We start from the raw sequence: 6,658 nt of genomic DNA on the forward strand, positions 1-6,658 counted from the left end.
CATCTTCCTTAGGTATTTAGGGAGTTTAGTTCATAATAATGGAAAACATCTCAAAAATTGGAAAACAACAAAACATAAAGAAACCTAAAGAACTTCTAGGAAATTTGATGGAAATCTTCAGTCTTGATGTAGATCCTCCTTCTGAGCTGATCCCTGTAACAGCCAAATTTTTCAGTGGTGTCGGAAACAGTGATTCGAGATCACTAAATCCGACGAGTAAGTTTAGAAATTTTAACAAATAATAATTATAGGCCAAGCGCGAACTTAAAAGAATTATTTTTAATTAGTGAATTTTGCGATTTTGAAAGAATTAATCAGGTAAATTGGGTTGAAAATGAGGTATCATGACCCCAGATTCATAAACCGAGCCATAAATATTTTTATAAATATTTATGGAGTGTTATTAAGTTAGTATTAAAGTTTCTTTAGAAAATTTTAACGTTTGGTTAGTCAATTAATTAAAAAGGACTAAATTGAAAATAGTGCAAAATTTATTAAATTGTGATTAAATAGTTTAAGTGATTAAAAATGAGGGATTTAAAAGGTAATTGGACCCAAATTGTATGGGCTGGACTGTTGGGCAAGAAAATCAGTAAAAAAGGTAAGGAGAAACAAGGGCAAAATGGGAAATTTTGCAAATTAAACATATAAAGCAAGACAAAATTGAAAAATCTAGAGATATCATCATATTTCTTTAGAAAAAATGCCATGGGAGGTCTGAAAGCTGCTGTTTTTTCATACTTCGACATATGTGAGTTCAATTCTTGCCCTTTTCTTTGAGATTTTTATGTTTTTGTGACTTTTACAATTAGGTCCAAGTGTTTAATTCATTAGTTTTTGATTTTATGGACAAAATTAAAAGCTACCATTGATAAGTGTTGGCTGTTTATGATGAAATAAAATGAATTTTAAGCTTTGATTTTGTTGTTTGATGATTTTATCAAGTAAATTCAATAGAAATTGATTTTAGGACCTAATTGTGAAAAAGTTGTGAATTATGGTTTAGTGTGAAAATTATGATTTTCAAAGGTTGTGTAATAGTTTAGAATGATGGAATAAAATGTTAATTGAGAAAAATTACCTTAATAGGTGGGGTAATTGAGTAAGGACTGAATTGTATGACCTGTGAAATTTAGAGGAAAAATGGTAATAAACATCTTGAACTAAAACAGCTTTGGACAGCAGCAGTAGGTTAATTTTGAAAAATCACCATAAATTTTGAATAATATATGAAATTAAAGCTTATTGAGTCTAGTTTCTTATAGAAGAAACGGTGTAAGCAATTGAATTGTAAATTATGAGATATAATGAATTTTGTGAGACAAGGTCAGAATGAATTCGGGTTCCCCTGTTTTGACTTTGGAAAATCACCAAAAATTTTAGAAAATTAATTAGAGGCTCAAATTTATATGCTTAGAATCCTTAATGAGTGTGTTTTCAATAGAAATCAACGAGAACATTATCCGAGTTCTGTACTGTGATATAATTAATTTTTAGTGAAGAGAGGTCAGAACTGTCAGATAGTGAAACAGGGGAAACTTAAATGATAAACTGTACTAATTGGCTAAACCAAAAATTTTGAAAATTTTATGGTGAAATGATATGTGAGTCTAGTTTCAGGCAAAATTTATGGATCTTAATTTGGAGCTCTGTAGCTCGAATTATAAATAATTGAGTGACTATGACTCGTGTGAACAGCTTGATGTGAGTATTAATAAGTAAATTGTGAAATCGTACTTACAAGAATGTTATATAGATTAAGGATGTGGAATGAAGAGGAAGAGGAGGAAAATAAATGATATATGTTTATAAGAAAATAGTATGAGAACGATACATATCATGACATATATATATGACTAGTTTCAATATGATCTAGCTTTAAATATGATCTAACTTTAAATATGAATGCTTGATGATTAAGCTGAAAATATTTGGTAAGATGATAATCATGGTATAAAATATAAGTGGTACCATAATAGACAAGGTAAAATGAGTATGAGAGACACATGTATGATGACATACAAATGCTATGTTTGTAGTTTAATTGAGAATGCTTAATCATTAAATGAATACTATGTTATATGCTTTTGATTTTGTATAAGTGTGTAAGAGATTAAGGTTGACCAAGGCTTGGAAAATGGCTTAGATATTGACCACACAGGCAGAGACACGGCCGTGTGTCTCAGCCGTATATAGAACACGACTTTAGGACACGGGCGTGCGATGTGGCCATGTGCCCCTAAATTGATGACGATGTCATAAACAAAAAGCTCCACGGACAAGGGACACGGCTGTGTCCCAAGCCACAAGGGCATGTGGAATCCACACGGCCTAATCACACGGGCGTGTGGGTACTGTTCACAAGTAAAATTTTTTTTAAAAAAAATTAAGCGAAAAATTTTATGAGAAATCAGTTGAGTTCCGACTTGATTTTAATGTTCATGTTGGGCTTCGAGGGCCCAAATGAAGGTTGTTATATATATATGATCTCAGAAAGTGAATAGTAATGTTTTGATTAATCTGTAAATGTTTGTACGTACTGGTAACTTGTAACACTCTGTAACCCTGTTTTGACGACGGATACGGGTTTGGGGTGTTTCAATCCCAATGGCTGTTCTTGAGTATTTTCTGCCTTCTAACCTCTATGTCCCCCCTTTAATCCTTTTCGAGGGTGTTTATATAGACTTTGGTATACTTCAAAACCCTCAAAATTAGCCTTTTCCAAATAGAATTAGACTTGGGGTCGATAGAGACACGGCTGTGTGCCATGCCCGTGTGAAGTTCCTCAGGCCGTGTGCAATTTTGACTTGGTTTTTATTCGACACAGCAATGACACACGGGCGTGTGGCTTGCCCGTATGCCTCACACGGTCGTGTGGTTTACCCGTGTAGAAGTGCATGAGCCGTGTGAAACACTGAATTAGTCCCATTTCGTCTGTTTTTGGCCCATTTCGTCTCTCTTTGCTTTCCTATGTTCACCTAAGTATAAAACATGAATTTAAAAGATTAAGAGCATCAAATTCAATGAAACCAAGGAAAAATCATCCATAAATATGCCGAGCATGGGGTCAAAACATGTATATATTATGGTTCATCAAATATCCCCACACTTAAGCATTTGCTTGTCCTCAAGGAAAATCCTCAACTCACAATTAAAATAAATTCTTTTCAACTTATAATTCTAATCAATAATGTTCGAAATAATCCATAAGTAATCATACGTTAATAGTTTAACTAAAAGAACATTAAAGTTTCAAACAATCCAAATTGAGCATTTCAATCATAAAATCATAAGTATCCCTTTTTATCTAAGTAATCACCTTTAATTCCAAATTGGCAAGGTTGACATCCTCACTAATGATTCACTCAAATCACTCAAAGTGTTTAAGGTTCAATAACTAAGCACTCAATAGTCAAACATGAAAAGTTATTACCATAGGCTTGCATGAAAATCAAATCTCTAGCACTATAATGATATGATACACAAATTAAAAGGTCTTTAACCGAGTTGTAATGGGGCTTAGGTTAAAGGAGTGGATAAAGGCTGAAAAATAGAGTTAGAATCGAGATTAATTTAATAAATTACGAAACTTAGAAAAAAGAAGCTAATTGCTGAATTACAAAAAAGTGCCAGAATTCGAACTATCCAAAACCAAAGACGTGAGCTTTTTCTTAATATAATAACTTTAACTTATCCAAACTCTTTAGACAAATATGTGACTGAATGAATATAAATATACGGTTTTTCTTTTAAAGAATAAGAACAATAATAGAAAGTACATAATAAGAGATAATTCAACAACTAGAATGAATGATCATAATTAGGTAACTAATCAAATCAAATCTCGATAAAAAGGAGTCAATAAAAAGGGAGAAATTCTTAACGAATCAAAAAGGGTTAAATTGTGGATTAATATTAAGGGAAAAAATTTAGTGATAAACATGTTAATTTACATGATTCTTGTGTTTAATTTGGCTTATTTCTGAATTAATCCCTGCTTAATTGGTGTTTTTATGGATTTATCTTGTCAGGGATGCAATTGGTCAAAAATGAGCAAAAATGTGTCAAATTGAAAGACAGATCGTTGAGTTGAGGCCAAATCATAATGATGGGAAAGCCAACGATTTAACATAAATTTTGACTTTGTAAAAAGCTAAAAATAGAAGATATTATTTTATTTTATTTTATTATTTATTTTATTAATTTAGCTTTAGCCTATTTTTAGTAAACCCTATGTATATAAATAGGGGCTTTTAGTTCTTAGAAAATCATCTCTTGTCTTTGTATTCCTACTTCTATTTGGAATTGAAAGACTCTCCTTTTCCCTTTTCAAATTGGAGTTTAGCATTTGTCACTTTTTCATTTGGTTTTGTTTCTTTTGTCAAATCGAGCTAATTGCCTTCCAAGTACTCTTCCTTTCCAATTTCCATCACCTTTCATATAAATCCATCATTTTTTACAACTTTCAAGCATGAATAAATTCATGCTCCACTAAAATTCCATCTTAGCTTTAGGTCGGTGTTCTTTTCGGTCGAGAATTGTGAGATTTGTACTCGCGCCTAAAATCCTTCCAATCGGTATTCACCTTTTTCCTAAGTATCGGGATTAACAACTCATCCCTTAAGGATAATTCGATTTCAAGTCAAAAAGAGCTCGTTGGGTTGGAGTTGTGTTTTCTGACAATTGGAGAAACAAATGGGCCGTGTTGTATTTGGATTTCTGAGAATAAATCGAGAAAGAGGTGATCGGGTTTAAACGACCCATGCGGTTGAGGCCGTTAATTTGAGTTGGGTTTTTCAGAACGCAAGGCTGCCAAAATCCTGAATCAGGAACACGTGTATCTCGGTTAGATAATCGATAAGGGTTGGTTTGCAGGTCGTATCGGGACCAACTACGAGAGGAAGAATTGGTGGTTAGGACGTTCTTAACCACTATAACCAACTTATCGTTTGAAGGAGAAGATCAATTTTCGAGGATCGATTCTCGACACGGAATTTTCCGAGTCTAAGGCTAAGGCTTATTACATTTGATTGCAAATCTCAATTTAATTTCTGATTTATTTAATTATTTATCTTAGCAGTTTTAATTATTTAGTTTCCACTCAATTTCAAAATCCCCTACTTTACTTATTTATTTGCTTATTTTTCAGCTGGTATGTTTTGAGTCGTGGGCACGACTCTAACCACGACCCTTGACACGGCATTCTGTTCATAAGCCAAACTCGAAAGTTGATTAAAGTACCAATCCCTGTGGACTCGACCCTACTACCACTTTACTACTAATTAGAGCTATTTTGTAGGAATTTTTTTGGTGGATTCGACGCCCATCAAATTTTGGTGCCGTTATCGGGGATTGGAGATATTTTCTAACTTTTGCTTGTCTACCTTATGACCAGATCAGAACCGGAAAGTCTAGAGTTTGAGCCAGAAATTGAGAAATTGGCCCGATAACTACTAAGAGAAGCCATACGATGTGGTAAACGGCCAAATCTCAGATTTGAAACTATATCTTACACCAAAGAATATTTTGACGAACCAGACGAGATGGCTGAACAAACTATACGCCAGCTCGCAGCGGCACCGGATGAACAACAGCCCTTATGTATAACCTATCCAGCAAGAGGAACGCCGTTCGAGCTAAAGTCGGGTTTGATCCACTTACTGCCCACTTTTCATGGACTACAAAATGAAAATCCGCACGCCCACCTTAAGGAGTTCCATATGGTGTGCACAAACATGAAGCCTCAAGAAGTAACAGAAGACCAAACCAAACTTCATGCTTTTCTATTTTTATTAGCCGACCCTGCTAGAGAGTGGCTATTTTATTTGCCTCCGAGATCTGTCAACACATAGTCTGACATGTCTCGTTTGGTTCTTGACAGGTGCTTCCCTACAGCTCGAGCGGCCGAACTAAGGAGGGATATCGTAGGAATCTGTCAGAAGGATACTAAATCGCTCTACGATTACTGGGAGCAATACAAAAAGTTGTGCACGAGCTGCCCATAAGATGGACTGACTGAGCAGTCACTCTTGCAGTATTTTTATGAGGGTTTACTCCTGATGGAAATGATAGATGCTACAAGTGGAGGAACACTAGTCAACATGACGCCTCAAAGAGCGAGAAAGTTGATTTCAACCATGGCTGCCAACTTTCAACAATTCCGACCGGTTACAGAACCCACGAGACAGGTTCATGGGTTAAGTTCTTTGTCTCTAGAAGATAAGATTGATAAGCTGACTAATGTTGTTCAAACTTTTCTTTCAGATAAAATAGGCCAAGCTAGACCACCTTACGGATTCATGTCCAATTTTACAAGAGGATTCGGCAGAACAAGCGAATGCTGTAGGGAACTTCCCAGGACCACCCCAAAGACGGTATGACCCCTACTCGAACTCGTATAATGTAGGGTGGAAGGATCACCCGAATCTCATCTATAGGACAAATCCGAGTTCAATCAACCATTCTAAGAAAGGCAGTCGCAGAATCAACAAATACCACCCCCGAAGTCATCTTTGGAGACCATAGTGGAAAGGTTAGCCACCAGTACTGAGAAGTTCCAACAAAAAACTGACATGCATTTGCAGGAGTTGGACAAGCAAGTGAGCAAACTCGCGCTCACGGTTAGTCGTTTGGAGTCCCAAGGTAAGCTGCCATCCCA

Source organism: Gossypium hirsutum, chromosome A07 (genome assembly GCF_007990345.1).
Source record: "Gossypium hirsutum isolate 1008001.06 chromosome A07, Gossypium_hirsutum_v2.1, whole genome shotgun sequence".
In the NCBI taxonomy this organism is placed as follows: Eukaryota; Viridiplantae; Streptophyta; class Magnoliopsida; order Malvales; family Malvaceae; genus Gossypium; species Gossypium hirsutum.